This window comes from Eumetopias jubatus, unplaced genomic scaffold (assembly GCF_037043125.1).
Source record: "Eumetopias jubatus isolate StellerSeaLion01/CBP00866 unplaced genomic scaffold, mEumJub1_p1.0 scaffold_10, whole genome shotgun sequence".
Taxonomy (NCBI): domain Eukaryota; kingdom Metazoa; phylum Chordata; class Mammalia; order Carnivora; family Otariidae; genus Eumetopias; species Eumetopias jubatus.
The window spans coordinates 59,658,648-59,676,679 of NW_028274816.1; the positions used below are offsets into that span (position 1 = coordinate 59,658,648).

At 43.0% G+C, this 18,032-nt stretch overlaps 1 pseudogene; it reads left to right on the forward strand.

Moving 5' to 3' along the window:
* Nucleotides 1–5,932: 5,932 nt before the first annotated feature.
* LOC114199523 (uncharacterized) lies at nt 5,933–14,154 on the forward strand (annotated as a pseudogene).
* Nucleotides 14,155–18,032: the final 3,878 nt, after the last annotated feature.

Sequence of the window (18,032 nt, forward strand, 5' to 3'; positions counted from 1 at the left end):
AGCCACCCAGGCGCCCCCCCTTTTTTTTAAAGATTGCGCTACTTGTTCTTACCTCCACTCCGCCCCACTCTCAAATCTCACCAGAACTCGAAGTCTCCCTTATTTCGTCCATGGTCTGACCGCCACCCCTCTAACGCCTTGGCTCCTACAAACCTCGTAGGCTGTCCAAGGCTCCTCTTGTCCTTAGCTCCCAAGGTCTTCCCCACCGAGGGGAACTGCACTTCCTGCAAAGATGGCTGCTCCCACGGTGCTCCTCTGTAATGGCTCACGGGCGCCGCCATCTTCCCCAAAGGCTAACTAGAAAACCACCCGGCGACGCGGGCCTTGGATAAGGTCCGCCTCTGAAAACTTATTCATTACAGCGCTGTAGCCAACAAGAAGGCGGATAAGGCAAGAAGATATCCCAAATCGATTCCAATTTCTTCTTTTGGCGCTCGGCCGCAGCCGCCGCTTCAGCCTCTTGGGCCCAGATCGCCGAGGTGGGCGTGGTCAGGTGCGTCATAGAGCCGCGTCAGTGTTCAGAACTTCCTGAAGCGCTGCGAGGTCGAAGACAAACCTGAAGCGTCCCTAGCGACCGCTAAGGGAGCGCGGGGATTGGGTAATTTGGGAAGTGAGTTCAGTCTTTGGTAGCTGCTGGTGGAGTCTAGTGAAGCTCAGCCTCAGGTGGGTGTCTCCGGAATGAGGCGCCTGTGAGGCCAGTAAACTCCCTTTTTGCGGATTTGTTTTGGTTGGGTCACTGGGGAAATCTGGGCTTTAGTAACCGGCCCTTCCGCGGTCTGTGTTATTAAGCGTATGGCCGAGGGCCCGACTGTCAGCGTTGGTTGTCGGTGTAAGTGATTCTACTTGTGGGGCCTTGTAACGAAGAACTGGAATGGTATAGGTGTGTATCAGTGAACACACTGTCTTGTCCAGGTTCACACTTCATTGTGGGGCTCAAACACGGAGAAACCTGGGGTGAAGGGTGTTAGCAAATGGGCGTTTCTGGTTAAGATTTCAGACTTAAGGGGCGCCTGGATGGCTCAGTCGGTTAAGAGTCTGCCTTGGCTCAGATGTGGTCCTGGGATCCTGGGATGAGCCCGGCGTCGGTCACCCTGCTCAGCGGGTAGTCCGCTTCTTCCTCTCCCTCTGCTCCTCTCCCCTGCTTGTGTGCTCGCTCTCTTTAAATTTTATTTTAAAAGATTTTAAATTTATTCTTTTGAGAGAGACAGAGAGAAAGAGCGAGCACATGAGCAATGGGGCCCGCCCAGAGGGAGAGGGAGAAGCAGACTTTCCGCTTAGCGGGGAGTGCGATGCGGGGCTCGATCCCAGGACTCTGGGATCATGACTTGACCTGAAGGCAGACGCCTAACTGACTGAGCCACCCAGGCTACCTTAAGGATATAAATTTCTCTCCACACACTACTTTAGTTTACTTCTCGCTAGTTTTGATGTTTAAAATTTTCTGTCATTCAGTGTATTAGTATTCTATTGGTATGTAACAAATTACCACAGACTTAGTGGTTTAAAACAACACACATTTATTGTCTCAGTTTCTACAGTTCACAAGTCCAGGCACAGTTTACCTGGGTCCTCTGCTCTGAGTCTCGCAAGACCATAGTCATGATGTTTCCCAGACTGTGCTGTCATTTGGAGGCTCAACTGGGGAAGAATTTGCTTCCAAACTCCCTTAGGTTGTTGCCGAAATCATTTCGTTCCTGCTGTGTGATTGCAGAGCCCAACCTTTTTGCTGGCTCTAAGCTGGCGGGCCAACCTCAGGTCCTCAAGGCCCTCTTTGGTTCCTTGTTACATAGCCCTCTCCATAAGTTCACACCATGGCTGTTTGCTTCTGCAAGGCCAGCAAGAGAGAATCCGGCTCTGGTTGGCTAAGACATAGTCTTATATAGTATAACATAATTATGCGAATGATAGCACATCACCTTTGGCGTATTCTTTTGGCTGCAACTAAGTCACAGATCCCACCCATGCTCAAAGGGAGTGGATTATGCAGGGATGACACCCAAAAACCAGAGATCATGGGGCCTACCCCTTTAAGTTTAAAGTATTTTCAAATTTTCATTGTGTTTTCTTTTTTGACCTGTTATTTAATTTATTTAGTAATTTTCAAATATGTGAGGATTTTGCAGTTTGTTTTCTATTATTAATTTTTAACTTAGTTCATGACAGTTGGAGAACATGCTCTGTATTATTTCAGTCCTTTTAAATGAGTAGAGACTTGTCTTCTGGCCAAATATATGATGAATGTTTGTAAAAGTTTCACATGTATTTGAAAAGTGTGCATGTGTTTTCTTGAGGGGTATTAGCATGACCCTTGAGTCATGTTTACTATTCACATTATTAACATATTCTTCATTCTTCTTAATTTTTTGTTTGCTCATTTATCATTGAGTAAGCGAGATATATTAAAATTTCTTACAACAGATGTGAATTTTCAGTTTTTCCCTGTAGTTGTTGATTTTTGCCTTACATATTTTAAATTCATGTAGTTAATTGTTGGATAACTATGGTGAGAACCTTTTATCATTATGAAATACTCCTCTATCCTGTTATTTTTTCCCTTGAAGTCCTCTTTCTTTTGGTTAACGTTTTCATATTATATCTTTTACAGTCCTTTTAATCTTTCTGTATCCTTAAGTATTAGATGTAAAAATATTGAGAAGGCAAGGATGTTTTTATCTCTTCAAAGATAGGAATATTTTCTTTTGCTTCTCCCAGGTATTTATGAGTCCTAGCTATGCAAGTTCATATTTCCTTAAGGGATTGAGAATTTTTAGGCTCACCCAATGATTTGAAGTTGGGCTGCAGTCCACCTTTATTTTTAGGACACTGTCTTTGGGGTCTCAAGCCAAAGAGCTGGTGTTCCCAGGGCTTTGATCTTGGTAGATCCAGGACTCTTGGCTTGCGTTCCTTTGATCCTGTCCTGGTAAAGATAATAAGCACATAAGCACAGCTCAGTCCCAAAACCAACTCTTTGTTATTAGCAGGGACTCTGGTGAAAGTGGCCCCAAGTAAGATGTGTTTACCAAACTATTTGCCTGCTGATGTACATTCAGGTTATTCCTAATTTAAAAAAATTACTTGGGGTGCCTGGGTGGCCCAGTTGGTTAAGCGGCAGACTCTGAATTTCTGCTCAGGTCAGTATCTCAGGGTCCTAGGATCATTCCTGCCTCTAGCTCCACCCTCTGGGGAGTATGCTTGAAATTCTCTCTCTCCTTCTCCCTCTGCCCCTCCCCTGGCTCTCTCTAGAATAATATAAATCTTCAAAAAAATAAAAACATTACCAAATTTTCTATGGTTTATATGGAGTAGTTTTTTTTTTTTTTCAGATTTATTTTAGAGAGCCCGAGTGAGAGAGAGCACGTGGGGGGCTGGGCAGGTGGAGAGGGAGAGAGAGAATCTCAAGTGACTCCCCAGTGAGTGTGGAGCCTGACTGGGCTCAGTCTCACAACCCTGAGATAATGATCTGAGCCAAAATCAAGTCTGTGTTCAACCGACTGAACGACCCAGGTACTCCTGTAAAGAGAGCTTTTTTTTTTTTTTAAGATTTTATTTATTTATTTGAGAGAGAGAATGAGATAGAGAGAGCATGAGGAGGGGGAAGGTCAGAGGGAGAAACAGACTCCCTGCTGAGCAGGGAGCCCGATGTGGGACTTGATCTGGGAACTCCAGGATCATGACCCCAGCTGAGGCAGTTGCTTAACCAACTGAGCCACCCAGGCGCCCCTAAAGAGAGTTTTTAACAAAGATTCTTACCATTAGAATTTCTAGGTCAAGGAGAATGAAAAATTTAAACTGTATAGATAATTCTAAATTACCCTGAAAAAAAAAAAAGATGTATAGATTATATCCTTCACTACCCCCACCTCTTTTGTCTGCATAAAATAATGGCTAATATTTCTTAAGTGTGGTCTTTATTTTACTTGGAAATGATGCCAAACAAGATGGTAGCATAGCAGCGCCTGGGTGGCTCAGTTGTAAAGCGTCTGCCTTCGGCTTGGTCATGATCCCAAGATTCTGGGATCGAGCCCCCCCATCAGGCTCCCTGCTTCTCCCTCTCGCACTCCCCCTGCTTGTGTTCCTCTCTTGCTTTGTCTCTCTCTGTCAAATAAATAAAATCTTAAAAAAAAATAAAGATAGTAGCATATATGATCATTTGATCACTCTCAAGTGCCCGGGTATTTTGGGGAAACACTTGAGTATATTTGAAGCCTCACCTCCTCCCTTCCCTAACTAGGTAGCCCCCTACCAGGTCCCTGAGGAGATCTATTTCCGCAGCCCCTCCCTCCACCATCAGTCCGCCCTTTCGACAGGTCTCCGACCTACCTAATCCAGAACTGCGCTACTTGTTCTAATTTTTCTTTTTTTTTTTAAGATTTTATTTATTTATTTGAGAGAGAGAGAATGAGAGCCAGAGAGCACAAGAGGGAAGAGCGTCAGAGGGAGAAGCAGACTCCCCGCTGAGCAGGGAGCCCGATGCGGGACTCGATCCCGGGACTCCAGGATCATGACCCGAGCCGAAGGCAGTTGCCTAACCAACTGAGCCACCCAGGCGCCCCCCCTTTTTTTTAAAGATTGCGCTACTTGTTCTTACCTCCACTCCGCCCCACTCTCAAATCTCACCAGAACTCGAAGTCTCCCTTATTTCGTCCATGGTCTGACCGCCACCCCTCTAACGCCTTGGCTCCTACAAACCTCGTAGGCTGTCCAAGGCTCCTCTTGTCCTTAGCTCCCAAGGTCTTCCCCACCGAGGGGAACTGCACTTCCTGCAAAGATGGCTGCTCCCACGGTGCTCCTCTGTAATGGCTCACGGGCGCTGCCATCTTCCCCAAAGGCTAACTAGAAAACCACCCGGCGACGCGGGCCTTGGATAAGGTCCGCCTCTGAAAACTTATTCATTACAGCGCTGTAGCCAACAGGAAGGCGGAAAAGGCAAGGAGATATCCCAAATCGATTCCAGTTTCTTCTTTCGGCGCTCGGCCGCAGCCACCGCTTCAGCCTCTTGGGCCCAGATCGCCGAGGTGGGCGTGGTCAGGTGCGTCATAGGGCCGCATCCGTGTCCAGAACTTCCTGAAACGCTGTGAGGTCGAAGACAAACCTGAAGGGGCGCTTGGGTGGCTCAGTCATTAAGCGTCTGCCTCGGCTCACGTCATGATCCCAGGGTCCTGGGACTGAGCCCCACATGGGGCTCCCTGCTCAGCCTGCTTCTCCCTCTCCCACTCCCCTTGTTTGTGTTCCCTCACTCTCGCTGTGTCTCTCTGTCAAATAAATAAAATCTTTAAAAAAAATGGCTGACCCCTAACAATATGTACAAAAATGTAAAATGTAATAAAAATACAAACAAATTCTCCTCTTTAAAGTACTTTTAAGAAAAAAAAGCAGGGCCTTGGAAGTTTTGGTTCTTTTTTCCTCTCCTGTTGCAAACTCACGTTGTGTTTTGGTTGGGTGGTGGAGAGCGTGTGTCATCTGCGGGTGGCGCTGCCTGCGTTGGGCAGGCAGGAGGGACTCTCTACTTGAAGATGACCACGTTTAGATTCTGAGATGGGAAGTGAAGGGTGAAGATGTCACGGTGGACTTTTTTTGTTAAGTTTAACTTTTCCTTTTTTGCTGTCTAGTCATCCTCATCAATCTTCTGCTTCTTGGTGTCGACATCCTCATCCTCATCATCTTCAGCTGCCCATTTATCCGTAACTGCCTCGGCCTCCTCATCTCCATCTCCATCCTCTTCCTCACCGTTACTTCCTCCTCCTCTTCCAACCCCCCTTCTTTCTCTTCTTCATCTTCCTCATTGTCAGCCTCCTGCTCCCCATTTTCCTCATTAGTGTTCCCATTTGCTGGTGCATCTCTTCCATTCTCTGCCTCCTCCACAACTTCCTTCTTCTCCTTTAAGTCCTTGGTGGTGATCTCAGAGCTGGTGTCCATGGCTGTATCTGACATGATGGGGCACCCCGGTGACCCGATACGGCGGATTAAAAAAAAGCAAGAGTTCGAGGACGCTGGCAAGGAAGCTGCCGGAGTCCGCGGTGGCGGAGGAGGTGGGGCAGAGGTGGTTGTCTCCTGGAACTGGGAGCCCAACAGGGAAAAATGCAAAGATGGCTTTTCAGAGCAGCCAGTGGGGCTGTACTTTGAAGAGTTTTAATCAGGAAAGGATGCTGTATTTTGTCAAATGCTTTTTTTGCATCAATTGAGAGGATCCTATGGTTCTTATCTCTTGTTAATGTGATCTATCACGTTGATTGATTTGTGAGTTTTGAACCACCCTTGCATCCCAGTAATAAACCCCACCTGGTGGTGGTGAATAGTCCTTTTAATGTGCTGTTGAATCCTATTGGCTAGGATCTTGTTGAGTATTTTGGCATCCATGTTCATCAGGGATATTGGTCTGTAATTCTCCTTTTTGATGGGGTCTTTGGTTGTGGGATCAGGGTAATGCTGGCCTCACAGAATGAGTTTGGAAGTTTTCCTTCCATTTCTATTTTTTGAAACAGCTTCAGTAGAATAGGTGTGATTTCTTCTTTAAATATTTGGTAGAATTCCCCCTGGGAACCCATCTGGCCCTAGACCCTTGTTTTTTGGGAGGTTTTTGATCACTGCTTCAATTTCATTACTGGTTATTGGTCTATTCAGATTGTCAGTTTCTTCCTGTTTCAGTCTTGGTAGTTTATAAGTTTCCTGGAATGCATCCATTTCTTCCAGGTTGCTTAATTTGTTGGCATATAGTTGCTGGTAATAATATCTAGTAATTGTTTCTATTTCCTTGGTGTTAGTCATGGTCTCTTCCCTTTCATTCATGATTTTATTAATTTGGGTCCTTTCTCTTTTCTTTTCGATAAGTCTGGCGAGAGGTTTATCAATCTTATTAATTCTTTGAAAGAACCAGTTTCTAGTTTCGTTGATCTGTTCTAGTGTTCTTCTAGTTTCTATTTTGTTGATTTCTGCTCTAATCTTTATTATTTCTCTTCTCCTGCTTTGTTTAGGCCTTATTTGCTGTTCTTTCTCCAGCTCCTTTAGGTGTAAGGTTAGCTTGTGCATTTGGGATTTTTCTAATTTTTTGAGAGAGGCTTGGATGGTGATATATTTCCCCCTTAGGACTGCCTTTGCAATATACCATAGGTTTTGGACTGATGTGTTTTCATTCTCATTAGTTCCCATGAATTCTTTAAGTTCTTTAATTTCCTGGTTAACCCAATCATTCTTTAGCAGGATGCTCTTTAACTTCCAAGTGTTTGAGTTACTTCCAAATTTTTTCCTGTGATTGAGTTCCAGTTTCAAAGCATTGTGGTCTGATAACACACAGGAGATAATTTCAGTCTTTTGGTATTGGTTGAGACCTGATTTGTGACCCAGTATGTGGTCTATTCTGGAGAAAGTTCTGTGTGCACTTGAGAAGAATGAGTATTCTGTTGTTTTAGGATGGAATGTTCTGTATCTATCTACAAAATCCATCTGGTCCAATGTGTCATTCAAAGCTCTTGTTTCTTTGTTGATCTTCTGCCTAGATGATCTGTCCATTGCTGTGAGTGGAGCGTTGGGGTCTCCTACTATTGATGTATTATTATCCATATGTTTCTTTATTTTGGTTATTAATTGGTTTATATAATTGGATGCTCCCATGTTGGGGGCATAAATATTTAAAATTGTTGGATCTTTTTGTTGGATAGACCCTTTAAATATGATATACAGTCTTTGGTTTAAAATCTAATCTGTCTGGTATGAGGATTGCTACCCCAGCTTTCTTTTGAGGTCCATCCCCTCACTTTCAATCTGGAGGTGTCTTTAGGTTCAAAATGAGTCTCTTGTAGATAGCATTTGGATGGGTCCTGCTTTTTTATCCAATCTAAAACCCTGTGTCTCTTGATGGGAGCATTCAACCCATTCATGTTGAGAGTAATTATTGAAAGATATGAATTTAGTGCCATTGTATTGCCTGTAAAGTCCCTGTTTCTATAGATTTTCTGTTTCTTTCTGGTCTATGTGACTCTTGGGGTTTCTCTTCGCTTACAGAATCCCCCTTAATATTTCTTTCAGGGCTGGCTTGGTGATCATGTATTCTTTCAGTTTCTGCCTGTCCTGAAAGCTCTTTATCTTTCCATCCATTTTATGACAGCCTTGCTGGATAAAGTATCCTTGGCTGCATGTTATTTTCACTTGGTGCCCTGAATATGTCTTGCCAGCCCTTTCTGGCTTGCCAGGTTTCTATGGACTGGTCTGATGTTCCACCATATGTAAGGAGCCTCCTCTTCCTGGTTAGTTTCAGGATTGTTTCCTTGGCTCTAAGATTTGCAAGCTTCACTATTATATGTTGGGTTGTTGATCTATTTTTATTGATTTTGGGAGGGGTCCTCTCTGCCTCTTGGACTCGAATGCTTGTTTCCTTCCCCAGATTATGGAAGTTCTCAGCTATGATTTGCTGAAATATACCTTCTATCCCTCTCTCTCCACCCCCTCAGGGATCCCAATAATTCTGATATTGGGACATTTCATTTCATCATTAATCTCTCCAGTCCTTTTTTCATGTGCTACTAGCTGCCTATCTCTGTTTTCCTCGACTTCCTTCTTTTCCATCAGCTTATCTTCTAGATCACTAATTCTCTCTTCTGCCTCATTTACCCTGGCTGTTAAAGTATCCAGTTTAGACTTCATCTCATTCATAGCATTTTAAAATTTGGCCTTATTAGATTTCATTTCTGCCCTTAGAGATTCTATATTGTCACGAATGCTTTTTTCAAGCCTAACTATTGACTTCATGATTGCTATCCTAGGTTCTGTCTCTGACATCTTGCTTATATCCATATCCATTAGTTCTGTGGCAGAAGACGTTGTCTCTGGTTCTTTGTTGGAAGTTCCTCCTTCTAGTCATTCTGTTGAGGGATGGTTGAGCAAATGAACAGAGTCCAAAATATCAACCATGACCCAATCAAGATGCACCCTAGCCAAATCCAGAGTGGTTGGAAGCCACCACCGAAAAACAAAGCCAAAATGAAACACAAGAATAAAATTTAAAAATTAAAAAAAAAAAAAGAAAAAAGGGGGAGACTAACTCTCAGTGTGGGCAAAGCAGGGTGTTCCAGTTGTTCCTGGTTGAATTTTGGTCTGTGTGTTAGAAGACACTACATCCCAAAACTACAAGGAAAGTAAATTGTATATATATATATAAAGATAAAATTGAATAGGGTGAGAAAAGGACTAAAATGAAGCATATTATCTATATTATAGCTTTGAAAAAATACAAGTTAAAAAACAACTATGAAATATAAGTTGATATAATAGACATCTAGTTGAAATGAGAAAAAGGTAAAAAGAAAAAGCAAAAAGCATAAGAAAAAGAAAAAAAGAGAATTTTATCTGAAAACAAGTTGTGAGGCAACACCTGGAGCTCAATATACTATTTTCCCCTGACATTGGGATTTTACAGTCTTATAGGATCCATAGGGCTGTCATCGACCTTTTCTTCCATCCTGTGTTCTTGGGGATGGGCCTGCCATGCTGTTTCTCAGGTAACCCTACCCATGTGGAGTTTCCCACCCCGTCAGGGGGATAGCCTCAGTGGAAACTGGTCTTCTCTGTGGCTTTTGTTCACTGGAGGCTTTCCGCACCTCTTCAGAGGATCAGAGCAAAAATGGCTGCACCCAAACCTCTGGCCCAGAGTAGAAAACTCGCAGTCTGCCCTCTTTAATAAACCCTCCAGGACAAACAGTCTCCACTTTTGTATGTGTCACCGAAAACCGCAGCCTCCCACGGTGCGCACCCATTGCAACTCTCCCAGAGGTAGTCCCAGGGGCCCGGGAGTGCCACTGTCCCTTGTGATTCTAAAACCACATTGGGCCATGGGCTCATGTGCACCTGAAGGTCCTGGATCATGTCTAGGTGCCACTCTAATGTCCTTTCTGGGCCGCTGCTGCCCTGCGAGTTTTTGCCTGGTCTGGGGCAGGTTCCAGACTTTCAGGCTGCTCAGGGAATGTGCAATTATTGACCAGCCTGGCTCATGGTTTATGGCGATCCGAGCTGAGAGTCCCTTCCTGGGCTCACTGACCATAACCTGCTTCCTGGCTCCACTGCTCGGGCACTCTACCGGTTTAGGCACCCCCTTTTTCGCTCTGTGGCTCCTTGTATCCCGAGACCACAATGCCCTACCTAGAATTCTGCCCTTTCATTTCCAGAGCCCCTTTCAGAAAGGGAAGTTTCTCACTAGAGCAGATTTCTAAGGGTTCTCATTTTGCGCTCCAGTGTTATATCAGTTTCTAGGAGCCAGCTTATGGAGGCTCCCTCCCCTTCTGTTTATCTTCCAATATCTCCCTAAAGATTCACGACTTCGTGCGTCCTGCCTTACAAAAAGCAGTTGTTTTCTGCTTATAGAGATCCAGATATATATTCTTACATCTCAGGCTGATTTCATGGGTGTTCAAAATGGTTTGATAGGTATCCAGCTAAACTCAGGGGACCAGTTGAAATGGGGTCCCCTACTCCTCTGCCATCTTGCCTCACCTCAGCTTTGCCTTTTAATGGTCAGCTTTACTATTTGCATTTGCTATCTCAACCCAGTACTGTATGTCTCTCACTCCAGTTTAACTCTTGCTTTTTTATTATTGTTTGTTTCCTTTTAGTTTATTTTACCTTATAATTCCTGCTGCATAGGTTATGCATTTTAGCTTTTATTGTAGGCACTGACTTAGAAGGCCACCTTTTTTATAATCTGTTGGAAATTCCCTTTAAGTTTTTCAGAAATATTCTTGAATTTATGTTATTTTAATAAGCAAAGTGGCTTGTTTTTATGTGGTCTTTCTACTTTCTATTCTAGCTTCCTTTGTTTTAAAACAGGAATAATTAATGGGGTGCCTGGGTGGCTCAGTTTGTTGAACATCTGCCTTTGGCTCAGGTCATGATCCCAGGGTCCTGGGATTGAGCCCTGCATCGGGTTCCCTGCTCGGCAGGGAGTCTGCTTTTCCCTCTCCCTCTGCCTGCCGCTCTGACTACTTGTGCTCTCTCTCTGTCAAATAAATAAACAAAATCTTTAAAAATAAATAAATAAAACAGGAATAATTAAGGAGGATGAAATAAAATACTGTATAGTGTTTGTTTATTAATTTATACATATTTCCCTCCAATATTACTAGAAATTGTTATTACTAAAAGGCATTGTGACATATTTGATACCTGTGAGTTCCGTGTCTCTGTCCATGTTTTAACTATTACAAAGGCTGAGTCTCAGAGAAGTAGTGGTTTTTGTGAATCACTTAATTATTGCTAAGAGGTCTCTTAGCAAGTATATAGACTAACTGGGATTAAAACCAGGCATATTTCCCCCCAAATCTTAATGTGTTTCCAGTGTACTCCTTGGGTAAAACTCATAATGACTAGCAAGTTGATCTACCCTCATGTAGCCCCAGAACATGCTTGTAGAGGAAATATTGAGAGTATCTCAGAAGTGGTCATTATGTTTTCAGGTTTTCTCAGCATCTTGGGGGAGCTCTTGATATGTACAGTGTGCAGAAGCCACCAGAATCCTCCTGCCTGCTCCATTCAGCTCTTGTCCTAGCAGCACTGGTTAGAGTCTACAGACGTGCCATTTTGGTTGAGTACTCAGAAGTGACTATCATTAATGTTCCACCTAAAGTGAATTTGCTCCTGAGTCCATAGTTCCCAGCTTCCCATGGATGATAAATGAAGTGAGGAGGGGAGGTGTCATAGGACTAGGAATTCATCTTTTCCTAAGATACACTTGACTAGAGACCACTTACCACAGATTTAGACACAGCAAGAATTGTCGCTGGACAGAACAGCTGCAGAAGTTGCTTGCCCATATCAGAAGAACAGCAAAAAATGAACTAGTCCTAGGCTTTCATGTTCCGACTACCTCCCACTTTCTGTTCTTGGCTTTTCTGTTCTCCACTTTCTGTTCTTGACTTTTATTGTAACTCCCTCAATAATTTCATCCCTCTGAAAGCTGATGGTACTGGTTCTATGCTGGTGTTTCCCAAATTGACAAGTATTGTCACATTTGGCCTGTAGCCCCATATTTGCTTGCCTCCAGAATACCTCCCCTGTGATGTTCTTCTTTCATTATAAAGATCAGAAATGGAAACTATCTTCACTCTCAAATAATTCCTTATTTCCTTCCTCTTTATTTTTAAAAATTTTAAAAATATTTTATTTATTTATTCAGAGAGAAAGAATGCACAAGCCTGGGGAGGGGCAGAGGGAGAGGGAGAGAGAATCTCAAGCAGACACTGCATGCTGCATGTGGAGCCTAATGTGGGGCTTGATCCCATGACCCTGAGATCATGACCTGTGCTGAAATCAAGAGTCGAACATGAACCGACTGAGTCACCCAGGCACCCCATTCCTTCCTTTTTTATACTAGCTGTTCTTATACCATTTATCCCGTAGCCCTGGCTATGGTTAATTTTTCTCCATCTAAACTATATTTTTTAGACTAGTTTTAGATTTACAGAAAAAGAATTGCATAGATGATACAAAGAGTTCCCATGTATCCCACATCCAGTTTCCAGTTAACATCTAACATTAATGAGGTACATTTGTTACAGTGAACACACTAATAGTGTTACGTTATCATCAACTAAAGTCTATACTATTGCTTTTACCTAATGTCCCTTTTCTTTTCTAGGATTCCATCTGGGATGCCGCATTACATTCAGTCAGTGAGGGGAAGTTTCTCAGAAGTTGTATCTCATTGTACATCAGGGAAGTCACTTTGTGGTAAAAGTCTTCAAGTGCAGCAAGTGTGGGAAAACTTTCTCCTAGCAAGCTACCTCACTAAACAGTTCCACACATAGAGGTTGTGTGTGAATCTCACATGCTCACATCGGGTGAGAAACCCTATGAATGCAGAGACTGGAAAATCCTTTGCTCAGAAATCGTACCTAATTACCTATCAGAGAACTCACCTTGGGGAGAAACACTATGAATGGGGCAAATGTAGGAAAACCTTTGCCCAGAAGTCATATCTCATCAGACATCACAGAATTTACCCAGGTAAGAAATACTGTGTTAGGATGGCCAGTGACATGGGTGGCAAAGAATTGCACAAGTGGAGCAATAAGGAAGACAGAATTTATTCACTCTCCAAGGGAGGAGAGGGGCCAGACATCTAGAAAAATGCTGGCCCTGAGTTTCTGTCAGGCTGGGGTTTTTAAGGTTGCAGCTGCACCCATGGTGGGTGTAGGGGGAAGTCGACTCTTGGCCAGGTACAGCAGGAGTTGGCAGGTTTTTCACAGGGCTCTGTCCAGGGCTCATCTAGGATGTAGGTTGTGGTTAGTATAGAGAAGAATATGTTTTGTAGTTGAGGTCTACTTTCCGAGAATGCAGGGCACCATGACCTAGAGAAACAGAGTTAGGGCCAAATGCAGACACCTGTGAGTTTTGTCTGTAAACATGGCTGGGGGTGGGGGGCTTTGAATAGATTCCTTTCAAACACTATGAATGCAGCAAATGTGGCAAACCTTCAGTGAGAAACCATACCTCATTAAACATCAGAGAATGCATACTGGAGAAAAACCCTACAGATGCAGTGAATGTAGAAAAGCCTTCTCTCATTCATGAGAAGTCATTAAACATCAGAGAATTCACACAGGAGAAAAAACTTATGGTTGCAGTGAATATGGAAAAGCCTTCAGGAATACATAACACCTCATTTTCCATCAGAAAACTCAGGAGAAAAAACCCTATGACTGTAGTGAATGTGGAGAAGCCTTCAGTAAGAAATCAATCCTTCTTAACCATCAGAGAACTCACATAGGAGAGAAATCCCTTGGATGAAGTGAATGTGGGAAAGCCTTTACCAGAAAGTCACAGCTCATTATATATCAGAGAAGTCATACAGGAGAAACCCTATGGATGCAATGAATGTGGAAAAGCCTTCTGCCATAAATTTAGCCTCATTACACATCAGAAAATTCATCTTGGGGGGAATGTGATGCAGTGCAACACAAATGCAATGAATGTGAAAAAGCATTTTCCCAGAAGGCTGATTTCTGTATACCTCAGAGATTTCACACAGGAGAGAAACTCTTTGAGTGCCAGAAATGTGGGAAAGTATTTGGTCTGCAGGTGAACATCATTACTCATCAGAAAATTCACTCTGGGGACAAGCCTCTGAATTCAGTGACTCTGGAAATGTCTTTTCCAGCAAATGATTACTAAGGAATGCATTTTGGAATGAAAATGTGTAAATTTAATGAATTTAACTTCACTGAATTTCAGAGGCTTCAAACTGAGGAGAAACCTTATGAAGTGCTTTTATAATCTCATGAATTTAATTCATCTTGGAAAATGTATTTTCATCAAAAACTTAGAAGGAAAATTCTGTTACAGATATGGCACTATGCTTTTGAAAAGATTATATAAAATATTCCACTACAAAGGGTAGACATGTTCATAGAAGATCACAATGCTTTTTTTAAAAATTTTATAAATGTGTGAGTAGTCCCTCAAATATGTGTGGTTTGCTTTCCTGGCTATATTATATAACTTGCATTTTATGTATTTGGAAAATATATCTGGGAAAATAACAGAGTATGAGATATGTACATGAGACCCCAATAATTTTTCACAATACACCAAAATACGAACAACATTTAAAAGATAACATGACATTACGTAACCGTAAGTCAAAAGATATGTTTTATTTCCTGGTGTTTGCTGGTTCATTTAAGTTGGATTCAGATATGACTCTTTTATTTTCCTATGAATTTTCATTTGGACAGTGCAGTTGTGTAGCTTGGGGCGCCTGGGTGGCTCAGTTGGTTAAACATCCAACTCTTGATTTTGGCTCAGGTCATGATCTCAGGGTGGTGAGATCCAGTCGTGCACTGGGATCCGTGTTCAGCATGGAGTTGGCTTGGGATTCTCTCTCTCCCTCTCTCCCTCTGCCCTCCCTCTAGCTCCCTGTTCATGCATGTGTGTGCGTGCATGCACGCGTGTGTGCACAGTAAATAAAATCTTTTTTAAAAATTAAAAAAAAAAGTTACATGTAGCTGGATGGAGGGGTCATAATGAAAGAGCTGAGGCCTGGATTAGACTAAAGCTGCTTCTGGGAACTGCCTGTTGTCTTAAATATTTTATGTAGCACCCACTGGAAGATAACACTGGGAGTGGCATACAGAATGGTGGATAAAAACACTACCATCAGAAAAGACTCAGGTAACATGTCGCTTGGATTCAATCCTAGTTTTACCACTTAGTAACTGTGGCCCTGGGCAAGTTACATGTCTTCTCTGTGCCTCAGTTTTCTCATCTGTGTAATGAGATAAAGTCCCTTATCTCATGGGCTCTTGTGAGGTTTAAATAACTTGATGTTTGCAAAGCATTTAGACCTGTGCCTGGAGCATTGTGTAAGTGGTAGATTGAATTATCATTATCATCTTTTGTCCTAAGGTGGCTTATGGTGGTCCAAAGCAACTGTTTTGGAATCTATTCTTCTGAAACCAGGGGTAGTTCGTGACAGTTAGCAAAATCAATTTGTTGGCTTAGCAGAGTGTCCACTTCCTCTCTAGAATTTTTTTAACATATTTAAAAGAGTATGGGTAGACTGAATACCATCTCAATATTTAATGGTAAAATATTATCACACACCCCCAAATGCATCCATTTTGTAAGCAGAAAGAGTTAGGGGTCCCCAGGAAAAGACCAGATACAGTTTTGGGTTTTTGTTTTGTTTTGTTTTGTTTTACACTTAGAGAAGTTGTTTTAGGCCCCCAGCTATTTTCTGTAATCTGTGCCCTACTTGCTTGAGCACACTTGTTGCAGAACTTCCTAGGAGGTGTCTGGATTACAAAAGAATGCAAAAAACTCAGTAGTTTATGATTCTAAGGGAAAACAAAGGTAGTGCATAAACTAAGTCTTTTGCTTAACCATATAAGAGAAAATCAGTGGTAAAAAAACTCCCAGTGCTGGGATGCCTGGGTGGCTCAATCTCAGGATTCTGGGATCAAGCCCCGAGTCTGTCTCCCTCTGCTTCTCCCTCTCCCCCTGCCCTGCTCTTCCCCCTCCTCGTGCATGCTCTCACTCTCTGTCTCTCTCAAATAAATAAATAAAATTTAAAATAAATAAATAAAATCTTAAAAAACAAACAAACAAACAAACCTCCCAGTGCTGTTTCAAAAGTAAGCTAGGCCCTGAACTCTTTATCTGAGATGTTGAGTCCAAGACTCCATCCAGTTTATACTAGATTTGGAGCATGCACATAGCCCCTTCCCCTTGTCTGACATTTAGCTCTGCTTCATTATAATGTTAAAATCTCTGCCCAAGGAGGAGCACAAACCTCATTAACGTAACATACAATGCATGTATAAGCTGGTTTCCTTAGGATGCATGCATGACCTTATGCCCATCTCTATGTAGGATGACAAAACTCCCCTTCCTGAATATTCATCCTAACCCTAAATGAAAGAAATCCATTCACCTATGCTTGTGGGGGGGTCACATCTTTGGGATTTATTCCTTGTGATCTCCCTATTTGCTGCAAATAAAGCTTCCTTTGTGACAATGCCACCTGGTACAGTTTCTATCTGTAACTCACCAAGGAGGAAATGCACTAGTTCAGTTACAACTGGAGATCTGGGGAATCAGTGCTTGGGACTCTTTGGGGGGAGTTCACTGATGATGGGGGTTTCTGTGAGAGGACATTAGTGGGAAGGTCTGTGAAAGGATGGGTTGGTGTTTTCCTTACACATTCAAAAAATATAAATCACCTCCATGGGCCAGGCAGAACATGTTGCTCAACTGGAGAAATGATCTATCCGCTGATAGAACCAAGAGCCAGACGCAGGTGGTTAGTTACAATCGCCTTTGCCCAAGTGGGACAACTTTGGACTCTGGCCCAGGAAGAAGGATGGTTTTACCAAAGCTGGCACATTATTTATTTTTTTTAAAGATTTTGTTTATTTATTTGACAGAGTGAGACACAGCGAGAGAGAGAACACAAGCAGGGGGAGCGGGAGAGGGAAAAGCAGGCTTCCCGCCGAGCAGGGAGCCCAATGTGGGGCTCGATCCCAGGACCCTGGGATCGACTTGAGCCGAAGGCAGACGCTCAATGACTGAGCCACCCAGGCACCCCATTTTTTTTTAAAGATTTATTTATTTATTTTAGAGCGAGAAAGCGAGCACAGGGGAAGGGCAGAAGGAGAGGGAGAGTCTTTTTTTTCATTTTTTTATTATTATGTTAATCACCATACATTACATCATTAGTTTTTGATGTAGTGTTCCATGATTCATTGTTTGTGCATAACACCCAGTGCTCCACGCAGAATGTGCCCTCTTTAATACCCATCACCAGGCTAACCCATCCCTCCACCCCCCCCTCCCCTCTAGAACCCTCAGTTTGTTTCTCAGAGTCCATCGTCTCTCATGGTTCGTCTCCCCCTCCGACTTACTCTCCTTCATTCTTCCCCTCCTGCTATCTTCTTCTTCTTCTTCTTCTTTTTAACATATATTGCATTATTTGTTTCAGAAGTACAGATCTGTGATTCAACAGTCTTGCACAATTCACAGCACTCACCATAGCACATACCCTACCCAATGTCTATCACCCAGCCACCCCATCCCTCCCACCCCGCCCCCACTCCAGCAACCCTCAGTTTGTTTCCTGAGATTAAGAATTCCTCATATCAGTGAGGTCATATGATACATGTCTTTCTCTGACTGACTTATTTCACTCAGCATAACACCCTCCAGTTCCATCCATATCGTTGCAAATGGCAAGATCTCATTCCTTTTGATGTCTGCATAGTATTCCATTATGTATATATACCACATCTTCTTTATCCATTCATCTGTCAATGGACATCTCGGCTCTTTCCACAGTTTGGCTGTTGTGCACATTGCTGCTATAAACGTCGGGGTGCATGTACCCCTTCGGATCCCTACATTTGTATCTTTGGGGTAAATACCCAGTAGTGCAATTGCTGGATCGTATGGTAGCTCTATTTTCAACTGTTTGAGGAACCTCCATACTGTTTTTCAGAGTGGTTGCACCAGCTTGCATTCCCACCAACAGTGTAGGAGGGTTCCCCTTTCTCCGC